Raw genomic sequence first — 14,807 nt, 5'->3', positions numbered from 1 at the left:
GAATTTCCAATACATAATTGAATTAAAAATATCCTTTGTAGAGGATAAGAAGTGGAAGAGTCTCCATTTAAAAAATTACAAGGTCTTTGATTTTCTGAGTTGGAAACGATATAATTTCTTTTTCTTAAAAACAATTTAGGAATTATTAGAGTACAACACTTTAATCAGTTCCAGTACATAGACTCCTTTGTCAGACTATTGTTAAGCTATCTCTCTACCTTACCAAATTTTATTCTAAAATGAAGAACTCAATATTCAGGTAGTAGATATCTGTGGAACTAGCTATGAAAAAAAAATGTGCAAAACAGAGGAAAGAAAACAATGTTAACAGATAATAGTCTTCTAACTGAATTATGAGAATGATTATTTATTTATTCTATTAAATATTGCATGAAGTGTTTATTGTACTGCAAAGCACTGGACAGATAAGAAACTTGAATATACAGCATTGTTCTATCATCAGTGAGATTACCTGTAAATGAAGACATCCTAGGCTTCAAAGAAGGGAAGGAAATGTAAAGCAGTTCCTGACTTAGAAGTGACATGTCATTATTACATAGTGGCATAATGCCAAAGCATATGAATTGTTCATTGGATGCTTAGCTCCTGGATCTGTGTGGCTAACTTGTCACTATTTAAATCCCAAATGTTCTTTTTGATGCATCCATCCAACAAGCCAACAAACTGATTTACTAATTCAAAGTTAATGTGTGTTAAGGTATTACCATTTTCTAAAGCAATGTGTGAAATAATTTTATTTAATAATTGTAATACTTATAGGAATCAGTAGCAATATTATTTGAAATCATTGTTAGTAAACATACTTTAAGAGTTTGTTAGGGCCAGGCCATTCTTGGTTGCAGGAAGCAGTTTAAAAATTTTGGAAGGATCGGACTTTTAGTGATTTCAACGCTGTCAGAAATATTCTTCTTCAGCTGTAGAATGGCCTCACAAAATTTTTCACACTTTTTTTTTTCTTAAAAATAAATTGCATCCTGGAAGTTTGTCTCACTCCTTATCTTACTCAAATTGGATTGTAATGAAATATTTTAGATACTGTGTTGATTGTAATCACAGTAACTTTATTCTCACTGCCCCTAAATGAGATAGTTTCCTAAATAATTATCTTTTATTTTTTATCAATAATGTGAAATATTATCCTCAATGAATCTTCTGTAACATGAGGACTCAGACTTGGCTGCTTGTACTTTATTTTCTTGCTTTTTTGGGAGATTTAGGTGTCTCTACAAATGAAATTGTGTTGAATGACTACGTATCAAAACATTTTAATTGCCTGCTATGAGCTGGTCACAAACTATGCTAAGCTCTTAATTAATTTATTTATTTGTATTTATTTATTTTTGCATAAGAAGGTTCATGTAACTCATTTCAAGCTCATTTACCCTTTTTCAACCTTCATCTGCACTTCAATTATTACAACTATTACTGACATTTTTTTTATTATATTATTTTTATTGTCTGTGGTTTTCTGGTAACATAGATAATTAAACAACTACCACATTTAAGTGTTTTTTTTAGTACGCTTCAGACAAATCTTAAATTTCCTTTATGTATACTCACACTTCTCCATGTGCTGCTTAGAAAGTGGTAGCAAACATGCCAGTGGAAGTGAGAGCTAAAGGACACATATGACTGCTGGAAATACATATTTCTGAGTTTCAATAAAATGAAGGATTTCTCTTGATAAAAATATTTTCAGCTATCCCTGTTTTAAACAATCTCTCAGTCAATCATTCAGAAAATGGCACTGTGTCACAGAATGTAGTCCAGGAAACTGAGATTATATATAACCTTATATCTGTTTTAAACATGCATCTTTATAAAATGTCAATTTCATTACCATTATGTCTTAGGGAAGAAAACAAGCAAACAAAAAACAAATGTGGCTTGTTTTTGAAAAACGAATTAAAAATAAATGCTAAAGTAATGAGTATAGCTTCAAATATAAATTATATACATACATATTATAGCTCTTATTAAAATAAAATATTTCATTTAGCAAGATTTTGATCCATAATAACTGTGGTTTAAAGTGTGGATTTTGACTCTAATGCAAAATTTGACTCTTTAAGAAACTTTGGATGATTCAGTGGATTAAAAAACAAACATTGTTCTTTATATATGTATGCATATGTATATAGGTATACAGATATCTATAACAACGTGTGCATGCATTCAGGTATACTATGCATATTTTCATATATTTATGTTCATATGTATTAATTTATACAACAATAATTTTAAATATTGAGTCTGAAGGTGACTGGTATTTGATGCATCTCTTAAAAATCATTATTAAAGTAGTATCAAATATTTATGAATTCATAAATAATATCAGAAGGTGGCTGATATTTGAACTATTTTTTACTTATATGATAGTAGTATCAGATATTTATGAATAAGAAAAACCCTGTATCAATCTATGCACCAACATGATGCACACAAAACAGAACCTCACAGAAGTGATTTCTATTATGATGATGTAACTCATTACATAATTTCCCAGATACGACAGATATCACTACTACAATCCTGTAACTTTTCAGATTAAATAAGCTGTCTGTCTCATAATATAATGAAAGAAGCAAAAAAAAAACCACTCAACTTGCCTGTAATTATATATGTGGTATCATATAAACATTTTATTTAATAGTACACACTGGTACAGTTTTAATAGCTTAAAAAATGGCCTGCATCACCAATAACAGCATTAAGTTATGGTGTTACTGACAGTTATAGGTAAAATATATCCACTTTTCTACATAACATTATCCAACAATCTGTGCACCATTTGTAGATTAGGCCCCTTAACAGTCACATGATGTCAGTGGACTGAGGGTAGGGTTTCCTTTTGCCAAAATTAGAGATCTGCTCTGCTTTTTTATGTTCTCTTTATGAACCCTCATTAGGCATAATCAGTCTCTTCACTGAGTTGTATCTAAACCAAGGGTCAAAATAAAGATTAAGGAATTCACAGAATTAATGAATTAATGAAAAATAGGTGTGTCTAGTTTAAAACTTAACACAATATTTTTCTTTCTTTCTTTATAGTCCTCTCATTTCTACATAGCAAGTTATATTGACCAAAAACACGTAAAACTGCCTTTCTCTCCTACCTAGCCCACTCTCTCCCCTCCAACCTGCCTGTTAAGTGAACAGATGCAGTTTCTCTCCCTAAACAATTTCTTCTTTGGGGGTGTCTGTCTATTTTCTGATGTGACATTACAGTATTCTAGGAGGTGCTCTGTTAACTGCTACTGTTTGATAGAACTAGAAAAACGTGTGAAAGCAAAGAAACGTTATTTTATTAGAGTTAGAGGAAGAAAAACTCGGACTACTTATATACCAATTTTGAGTCTACTCTTATTCATATTAATAACATAAAACAACACAAATAAATAACAATAAATAAATAATAGGATATTATAAATAAACAATGAAGGAAGACTCAGTGGTAATAAAGGAAATGCTCATTTTTGGTAATAAACTTCAAACTCCAAATTTTTTAGGTAGTTTTCATATGACTAACAGCTCAAAAATAAAGTAAATAAATGAACAAATAAGACAAAGTAAGTCTAGAGAATTCATAAAAGAAACCCTTTTTGTGTTTTTCTGTTATAGTTAAGTTTCTCTAACCATTTATATATCTAGCTTCAGATTCTTCCCTCTTTTCAGATTTTTTAAAATTTTCAATTGGCTCTTCAGCACTATAAAAAACAAGTTAACTTACCCCTGTGAAGTAATTATTATCTATTTTCTGACAAGCCTCAAATTTACATTTCAATCTGATGCTTTTTTTTTTTCAGTATAAGGCCCAAATAATTTCTTCACACTACTTTTTTAGAGTTACCCAAAACTTCAAAATGCCTGAGACTTCATTCATTCATGATACCACCAATCCAAGTATAAAAAGTATACCTTCCAGTCTCAGTGCTGGCAGCACTATCCATCAAGTTTCCGAGTCAGAAGACCAGCCTACCTCTCCTCTATCTTTCAACATCAGATCAAGTGCAGTATCTGATTATGACTTAAATATCTCTTGAATTCTTTTCACTCTTCCCAACTTCTACTACCATTACCTTATTCCAAGCCATGGTGAACTTTTTGCTGGAAAGATTCTCTCGGTTCATTTCTCTATGTTCTAGCTGTATTATATTTCATTTAGTTATTCAGATATACTGTGCTCTATCCCACTTCAGGGCCATTTTCTTCTCTTCATCACACCAAAAGAGAAAAGATAATACATGCTGAGGACTTTTCTTTCTTACATGGATTAGACTTTTTCTCTTGCTCAGTTTTTTTAATTTTTATTTCCCATGGTCTTTTTTGTAACATGTGGATTTTCTTGCCATGTCAGGCCATTGTTCATACATAGAGTGACAAAATGTAAAAACCTGATTTTAACTTAGAAAGAAAGGAAAGAAAAAAGCCTTGCAGCCTGGTTTGGAACGCGCCTTAGGCCTTTCCCAAGATTGGGTAAGAATATCCTGTAGCCAGCATAGTTCACCAGGGGACTCGCATTATTTTTAGAACAATGATTCAAAATAACTCAGAGTATTTTGAACACAGTGCGTGTTTTTAGCATATACCCATGAAAACCTCCAGAAAAAAGTGGGAGCTTATTTTATGTTATTTTTTGGTGGGTAGGTAGTTAGGTTTTTTATTTATTTTTTTTTTTAATGGAGGTACTGGGGATTGAACCCGGGACCTTGTGTATCACAGGCACATGCTAAACCACTGAGCTATACCCTCCCCCTAAGTGGGAGCTTATTAAAGTCAGCAAATACTGTCCTCTCTCCATTTCTTTTTCTTTCTATACATCCCTATTCACAGCATCCTTTGTGCAATATTACTTCAACAAGACACTTTCTTCTTAGTAGGTTAGGTAATTATGGTTTAAGGTCCTTATCATTTTTGTGACTCTAGTGGTTATGCTCACTGAAATTGCCTACACACAATGGTTTTTCATTTGTTTTTGCACTTTTTCAAATTACTGTGTTGCCTATGCCAAGATTTATTTTTCTTGTCTTCTCAACCCTTTATTTGCCAGTTCAGTGTCTAGTTTACCTCCTTCACCTTAGAAATCTCAATTCCATTCTTTGAAAGGAAAAATAACAGGAAATACTGTCATGTTGTAATAAGTATTAGAAAGTGGAAATTTAAAAATAAATGTGACATTTTGCAACTATGTAAATATTACAACTAAAATGACATGTAAGGGTATGAGTACTTCTCAGAACTTAGTGATTTTCTGAGAACCTTACATATCTATATTTCAGGCCCACTGACATCAGACTGTGATACTTCGGTGCTCTACTAGACCAATGACCTCCCTATAAAAAGATCCTAAAACATATGCAAATGAGCAACTCCCCAGGATTTAGTACTTGGTTCTTGGGGAAGAGTTGGAAACCAGGATGAAGATGGGGCTGGAGATGGGTAATGTCAAAATCAGCAGAAAATTAAAAATACCATTTTTAAGGAAACAAGACATTCTGAAATGTCATTTATGGATAATGACCAAAAAAGAAAGAAAGCAAAAAAAAAAAAAAAAAGAAAGAAACATGTTGATAATAAACATTGGGGTGACCAGAGAGCTCCTAAGTCTTACTGGGTTTTGACCTTTCCAAGATGAATGCTAGACTCTGCTAGTTCAAAATACATGTATTACATGCAAAATGCCAGACACAAAGCCAATATTAGGTGTCAAAATTTAATTACTCTAATCTCTCCTAATATTAATTTTTACTTCTATCTAGTACTCCCCATCATGCTGGCTTAACTTATATGCTTGCTTAAGATAAGAACGTGCCCAAATCACTCTCATTCAAAACATAGTATAATTTAACTGAAGGAAATGAAACTCCTTCAGTATCACATAGACAGCATTACTAAAGCAAATATGAAGTACACTTTTGCCATGACTGTTTAATCCCTCTTCCAATATGGTGAGTCTCTTAGCTGCTGTTTCAATTCCTTTGCAAACAATGAATGAATTACTTATACTTATTGTATAAATTCTCCTGATATGTCAGTTTTCCAGATTAGGTATAAATATTAGCAAACAGGGTACAAATATTGAGGGGATAACATTTTCCTTTATGAATCAATATTCTATAACTATTTTGTAATAATATCTATAACTAAACAATAATTTTTAAAAACATAAATTAGTATAATTTAAAAAATAGATTTCTAAACCTAGTAAGAGAAAAATATCTACCAAGTAGACATGTAATATTATATAAAATACTTTTTTTAAAAAATGTCGTATTTTGTTCATTTCTATAGGTATAAAACTATTTTAAATATAATTAATCTTTATTTTAAAAGAATTCAACCTGCTTACATAGCTTGCATTCATGTGTAAGCAAGGCTAAAATTAGAAGAAATTCAGGTTATCACAAGTAATTTTATTGTGCCTCTGCTCTCATACTTGTAAACTTCTAAAATGACATATTCAAAATTTGCTTTCTTATTGAAAGAAAAAATATTTAAAATTATATTTTCAGCTTGTTTTAAAGAGTGTGTAATAGAAAGTTCTTTTTGTTCACAAATGATTACAAGATACTTTTTTGAAACATATTCTGGACTTATATCACTTTCTATCTTCTTGAAGAATTTCATAGATTTCATCTTTATTCTCATTATGATATTTATCTGTACCTCCCCTTTTTGGCTTGTTTCAAATTTTTTGCAACCTGTATCTGTATCATTGAGCAAGAACTTATTGAGCACTTCCTATATCCAACCTAATAATGGCTTTTCTATGGAGTATGAAATGTTGAAAGGAATATTATTTCTCCACTCCTTTCTGGAAGCAAACAAACAAACCCTAGCTTATTAAATGATAACATTTTCAACATCTTTCCCTCTTAAGTGACTCACAAATTTAATCGCTTCCCATTCCCACTGTAATAGTATAACTCAACAGCAGCACTGTTGAAAAATAATTTTTTGTTGTGGGGGCTGTCCTATGTACTGTAGTATGTTTAGAGGATCCCTGGCATCTATTCAACAGATGCCAATAGCACCCTTTCTCCTACACAGTTGTGACAACCAAAAATGTCTCCCAACTTTGCCCAATGTCTTTTAAGAAGAAAAACCAGCCCCGTTTGAGAACCACTGTTCTATAACGTATCCTGTCCGATGTGTAAAGCCCTCTTAACTCCCCAGGCTTGTAGCTATTCTCTAGTAAGCCACACACTTTTTCCCATGATAAGTTGTACACGTACCATGACAAAAGTAGTTTCTGTTCCCAAACCTGTTCAAGTCAGTTTTACTGCTGTTTCCAGTTATGTGATTTAATTAAATATTAAGTTATCATCAAAAAATATTAAAAAAAATAGTTTCTATTAAAAAATAGTTGACTGCTTTGAAACTAATAAAAGTAAGTCAGTATAATTACTGCCAAAATAGTGTGAGACAAATATAAGATGTGATTGAGGGGGAAAGGGTTATAAAAATCGTAAAGGATTATGACACCAAATTATTTTTAAAACTGTAGCAAAATTCTCTCCCCCACTTTGGAAAAATGAAATTGGTTGCTAAAAAGTTATCTGAGTGCACAAGAAAGACAACACGGATCCCCACTGCTCAAAACACAGTATTTGGCCAACATTAAGAGAATGGAATATTTGTGCATATTTATAAGGAAAATGTGCAGGTTTTTATTAGGAACTATACACTCAAGCCAACTTTTAATTTTAACCATTTAACTATACTTCTTGATGAAAAACTATAATTCAAAGAAAGCTCTGGAGATTGCTCCATTGAACAAAAGAATAAAATGAAATGGCTGAACAAGAGAGGAGAATTAGATCTTACTGTGAAAATTCAATGAAACATCAGGACCTTTAAGGATTTGCTCTCCAGAGAAAGCAAAGCCACAGTTTTGTTTTGAGTTTTGTTTTGTTTTATTTCCTTTTGTACCTTGCTCTAAATGTAAAAATTTAATCTATCTTTTGAAAATCTAAATTAAAATGCATATTAAATATCCACATCTCTGCCTTCATGACTCCATTTCCATGCTTATGTACTCTATAGATCATTATAATATGGCTACATGCACAAATATAGAAGCTTTCACAATCACATTTTTCTCCTTTTTCAGTATATCAGTATATGTTGTAGAATATCTCATGCATGTTTGTTTGTAATTTATATTACAAAATACATTGTATATATATTTATAACATATTACACATACTATAAAGAGAATCAGAACTTATAAATTACCCTACTATATATTAGAAATTATATTACTTGTATATCATTATAAATATAAGATATATAGTATATTATATGTGATACATAAAAATTAATACTTATTATATATATTATATGGATATTATATAAGTAACCTTCCTCCTATTGAGAAATTTTTTAAGTTCCAATGGGTACCTTTTCAAACAATTCTGAAGTGTGTATCCTTGTGCATAGGTAGATTACTTCTGTTGGAGACAGTCCTAGAATTAGAATTATCACGAGTTTTCAGGCTGCCTGTCTTACTCTTTATAGCCCCAACATTGTCAAATGCGTGATCTCGCTTCTTGAACGTGTGGCTTCCAGTTAGAATATAACATAAGAGCAGAAATACAGTACTAGCCCAGGAAGTGAGCAGGACATGACATAGAATCACAACATTAGAGGAGCCTCCATGCTCTCCTGTTTCTCTTTTTTGTTAACCTTTCACTCTCCACTTAAAAAGGTGACAGAGCATACTCATACTGACCCCTATCCGCTCAAAGCAAGTTTGGTCTGTCAGCTGCAAAGGTCACATTCAGTTCCTGTCTGCATGTCCAATTTCCTCTGAGGTCTCGTATTTCACCAATCTGACAAACAAATTAAAAGGCACGCTCAGATTAAACAGTTCCCAGTGCAGCAAACCCACTCAGTGGCCTTGCTGTCCGGGAAGCACATTGCCTTTGACTGATGCTTTGGACCACTTCCAGGAATCTTTTGATGTTTCTGCCTCCAGGGAACAATCACCACTTGTAATGAAGCAGCCTTGTTTCACCCTGCCCTGCTCATGTGCACCTTTTAATTAGCCCAGGGTCATACACTCTGTTAGATAACACAGTGCATTTCTCACATTATGAGATGTAAAATCCCAAATTGTCAAATAAGGGAACTAATGATCTTTGAACTAAATAGGCTGGCATTTTTGTTTTGAGTGGGATATACCAGTAACCATCTGGGGTTATTTTAAAGCCTTCATCTGTCTTTTCAGCAGCTTCAATTTAACAATATTAATGCCAGGTGGTTCTTATTTTTGTTTCATTCCTATCAAACTTAGAGTAAAGGTTAATTCCTTTTCTGGCCTTTGTGTTTTGGCAAGAGAACACACTGAATATTAAATGAATAAAAATGACTAATAATTGCCTTTCATTATATATTTAGAGAGAGTTACCATGAGAACAAATATTATAACCTTTCTTTTCTTTTTCTTTAATAGAACCACTAATAACACTAGGTAAAATGAAAGTATACAGTAATGTGCTGCTTTTGCTTCGTGCTAATTATGTTGTCAACTTTTCATCCGAGTATATGATTGGTTCTAGCAGCAACCTATATTGTAGTGTGTTAAGTGACCTGTTTTGGAGTTTTGCTCATGGTGGCCCTGAAAAGGACCTAACCTTGGTAACTGGGTTCATTAAGACAATTAAATACAAAAATTTGGCAATGGAGAACTCCCTGGCCATGGGTAGCTACTAAAAGAACAAGTAGTAATGAGGCAAGAGTTGGGGAGGAGGACAGGGGAAGGACTGGAACTCTAAAAATATTTAGAGGTAGTCACTGCTTACTTTTAAAATGATGAACTAGTCCAATAATTTGCATATTTGAGAATACTTGTTACCAATAATGCATCTGTGTACCTCACTTTGTGAAACATTGCAACAGGCATCCAGTGTGGCCAGTTTTGGTGATTAATTGGTACCCCAAACACAAACATAGATACTATAATATCTTAGTTCATTCAACATTGTCCTCTCTATGATAACAACAGAATGTGTGTATGTGTGCACGTGTGTGTAACTACAAAAGTGAAAACCGATAGCATGTTTGATTACCTTAATGACCAGAATGACCTTACAGTTTCCCTCAGCCTGACTAGGCTTCTTCCGGATGTGTCCCTACCCTCCCTTTCCTTTGAGCATTCACTTTAGAAAACTTGTCTTTGCAAATTCTTTTTTGTCCTTTTAAGATGTAAATCTACAACCCAGAAATGTCTTTCTCCTGTACCTGAGAGCCATCCCTTCAGAATATCATCAGTGAGAAGGTAATTCTTCCCCCTGCCAGTCTCCAGAGAGGGTAGGAGCCTAAACTTTGATAAACTACAATTTACAAACAAGGTTGACCTAATCACACTGACCACACCCCAGAAAATTCTAAAACATACATATAAATAAGTCTATCCTCATGAATGTGTGAGGTTAAAATTCAGTAAGGTCTGATGACAAAAATTATGATTAAATAATTCTGTGCAAAATATGGTAAGTACTACTACTTTAAATAGGCATTCCATGATCTGGTTATCTGGTATCTTGTCTTATTAGAGTCACTGAAGGACATTTCATGGAGAGCACATGTTATCCTTTGAAACTAGTAACAAAAGCTAGGGGGATGTGCAGAAGAAATCTAAGATTCTTTGTTCAAAAAAAAAAATCCCTTTATAAAAAATTTAATCAATTATAAATTACTCAATTTTAAGCATATATAATATATTCTAATAAGTAGTTTCTATTTGGAAAAGAGGGTTCATGACAACTAAATTGAGAAATAATTAATATTGTCACTCATTCTTAGGTCTCTCTTCTTAAAGCGGGAAGCTGGAGTGGCAGAAGTATCACAAACACATGCTAGAACTCTGCCATCCCACCTCCACTGGAAATTTTATCTTTAGTTTTAGTTTACTTCAGAAGCAGACCTTGAGGTATGGATCTGCATGAGATTCAGTTATTTTGTGAGTGAAGGAAATCTGACCCTAGAAGTGGGGAAAAGAGACATCAAGAGAAGGTAGTTTCTAAAGGTTATGTTCTCTTATCACAAACAACAATTTTGTGTGACTTTAGCTTAATCTGACATAGAAAGTCGAAGAACCACAGTAGAATATACAACTCAGTGATTCCCTGAGCAGTGAGGGAACTGCGGTATTTGTAAGCCAACCCCCCCACTGTAATTAATGGGGTAATGCTGGGCAAGGGGTGCTGTAAATTACCTTCCAGATGAATGACTGGCAAGAGAAACCCTCAGGCAAAGGATGGAAGCTGGGTTGATCACAACTTTCCTTTCCTTCTCAAGCCCAGATAGGGCCAGAAACTTCTTCCCAACATTGCCATTCCTGTGCCACTACTTGTAAATTGGACCTTAAGTTCTTAACTTAGATGAGTACATTGATTCAACTTCCTAGATTTCAAAGAATTGTCATTGGAACACTAAAAAAGTTTAAATTAGTAATCTGAAAAAAAAATATCCTTGTACTGCTCACACTATTTTAATATTACATATGTTACTGGTAATGCTGTATGTTTCAATCACATTTATTTTTAATCTTGGGAACTTTTTTAATTTAAATATTTTAAAAAATTATTCTATTCTAGAACAAAAATGTTCTGTCTGATTTTTAAGTGTGCTTTTTTAATCTCTTTGCATCAGTGTTTGATTATGTTGAAGTATATGTAAGTTACGAGCTCAAATAATGACTCTCTTCTATCTACCAATTATTTGTAATTATATTAAATAAGAAGAGGCTCATCTAAGAGAAAAGTTTGGGGGAACATGATAATGAATTAGGGAAGCCAAGGAGGGAAAGATTTTTAAAAAGTGAAAAGTCAGCACTATTAAATGGCATAGGAAGGTCATGTATGAAAAAGACTATGTGTCTATTGTATTTAAAAGCCCTCCAGAGTTTATAAGGCAAGGTTCTCCTGTTCTCTTTTTAAGACCCTTTAAGACACGGCTCTCCAAGGATCTGGTGTCCTATTCCTGAACTCCAGCAGAGTGGTTATAATAATGTTATCTGTTGGCAGATCTCCCCCTTCCCTAAATTCAGCCATGAAGTTATTCAACAGATACTTGTTGACCTACAGTATTTCCTGCACTGATTATTTGCTGAGTAACAAAATCAGATATAACTGATTTCCCATTCTTTAAAAGGTTACATGTTAATTAGAGAAAGAAAAATTAATCAAATTAAGAACGCATACAAATGTATAGTTACACACTGTGAGGAGTGCTATGAAAAAACATTGAAGATTGTTTAAACATAAAATCAATATACCGTTCAACAGTTGTTCAGGGTAGGCCTTTCTATGAAAGTAGCTTTTAACTTGAGAGATGAAAAATGAATAAGCATCAGGGGGAGATGAAGGGGGAAAGTCCAAGTAAAACAATGCCAAAATGAAGACAGACAATAGGGAATTTGGGAAACTACATTTTCATATCACATGTCCGTCCATCGGACATATAAAATAGCCCTAAATTAATAAAAAATTAAAACAATCCAAATATTAAAAGAGATTACATTTATGGGAGAAATGACTCTACTCCTATTTGAAGCAATGCCATTCAAAATACAAGATGCTTACCAATTCCTTCTTTGTTTTATATATAAGAAAGTGCCTTTTTTTTACCCACAAAGGTATAGATTAAATGATTATTATCATCATTGATAAAGATTTAAAGGTAAAATTCCCTAAAGAACCTAAATGGAAAAGTGAAGTTTTCTTTCTGTGTCTGACAAATGCAAAAAACCACCAAAATAAGTGCATTCCCTTTGACCTTGAAAACTGATTCCTAGGGATCTAACAACAGCAAGTGATTGAGTATATGATTAAAGATTTTGCCAGAAGACATAGCTACAGTCAGGTATTTATTACAGTTTATAAGTAGATGAATAAAATGCAAACATCTACCATTAGAGGATAACTCAAGTAAGCTGTCTGAGATTTATATGCATAAAAATATCAGGAACTAAAATTTTTGTCACAGACGTATCTGTTACAAATGATATGTTCATGCAGTAATTTTGAGTTTCAAAGTTTTCAAAAATATATACACCTATAGTCTTCATTTTAGATAACATCAACATGTCTTGACATAGATGTGGACATAGGTGAAAATATACTACAAAATACCAAGCCACATGTGGTGCTGGACCATGTACAATTTATAGCTTTCTATTTTGGCTTAGTTGAATTTTCTACTCTTTTATAATAATCGTCTGGACATTTGTTACTAACAAAATAAATTGAGATCTTACATTAAATAAATTACCATATTTATAGAATATTTTTGAATGAGAAATTCAAATACGTATATATTTTTTCTCTATCATTTCACTTTAAAGAACTGCTACGAGTTCAATCTGTCCTGGTTTATTCTTATAGTAACTTATTAGTGGCTACTTTCCTACTACTCTATCAGTTTCATTTGGCTTTCTAGTGACTCTCTACTGTGTAAGTAGATAGCTTGCTTAATAAAGAAGTAGGGAAACATGTTTGTGGTAAAAGAGTGTAAGTCAAATTATTAAGGGGTATTTTCTATTCTGTTCAGACAAACATTTATGATATTGTAAATAGGCCAGGCAGTAATTAAGATCAAAGATGATAAATAAATACTAAATTGGGCTTAGTTATTTAGTTATATGTAAAGTTTAAGTAACATAATGAGCTAAATCAGAAAAAAAAATATGCCTGGATAAGGAACACAGGTGCACACAAACAAAAATATGTACAATAAATTGAAAAAAAAAGAGAAAAAATCCTGGGAGTTCAAGATAAACATCCTTTTCATTCTCAAGGTCTTCCCACTTCAATCCAACTATCAAATTTCCTTTAGGTTATTTTATAAATTACCCCTTTTATCATTTAACTCCTCAGCTCAAAATCATTCAGTCACTTTCTATTACCAATAGGCTGAAATTCAACTACGCTTTCTAGAATTTATGATGCTTAATTATCTGGCTGCAACCTATGCTTCTAATTTTAATCACCAATACCAATCCACTAGTCAGAAATTATTATAGTATGTGTCATTAAACCACCATCCCTACTCCTACTGCTAAATCTCTCTAAATCTCACACTTCAAGAAGAAGGCTGATCTGGACTTTCCAAATTCCAGAACTTTGGACTGAACATAGTCTTGGTGGAAAGAGTTTCTAAAGCCATTTAATACTTGAAAGCATTTATAGGTGGTACATTTCCCTTTGTTCTTCTCCCAAGGCCCTTCTGCAAGGCTAAGACTTGGCTTAGAGGCAAGCAGGGTATCTTTGCCTAACTGTCTACACTCAGGACAGGCCTTATGTCTACACTGATTCTACCTGAAACATGGAAATAAATATTCATGCACCCTTTGAATTTCAAGTGCACTTTCTGGCCAAGTTGCAGATGTGACAGAGACAGGTGGGCAAAATGGAGCAAGAGGGACTCCCTTGGGTTTCCTTGTTTCTTGACTGTGACTCAGCATTCCTTTACCTAAAATGTTTCCTCCAAATTGGATCAAACTTCTACACCAGCATTTTTAAATGACTTCTTAGCTAGTGATAAATATTCTGGGGAAGTGAGAGCTTTCTTATTTTCTTTCCTCTGTATATGGTACCTCAGTAACTTAATAGAGAGTAACGGCAGATAAAGGGCTCCTTTCATTTTACCATGGATGCTGTGCTTTAATCACATGACACCAAGGCACATTCCCGAGAGGATCTAGTTCTTTTCTCTACCTAACCATTTATTTTCCAGTATCCAGAATATATGAATATTCATCTGTAGCTTTAGATTAACAT

Source organism: Camelus bactrianus, chromosome 3 (assembly GCF_048773025.1).
Source record: "Camelus bactrianus isolate YW-2024 breed Bactrian camel chromosome 3, ASM4877302v1, whole genome shotgun sequence".
NCBI classification, from domain to species: domain Eukaryota; kingdom Metazoa; phylum Chordata; class Mammalia; order Artiodactyla; family Camelidae; genus Camelus; species Camelus bactrianus.
This window is presented reverse-complemented; position numbering follows the sequence as displayed.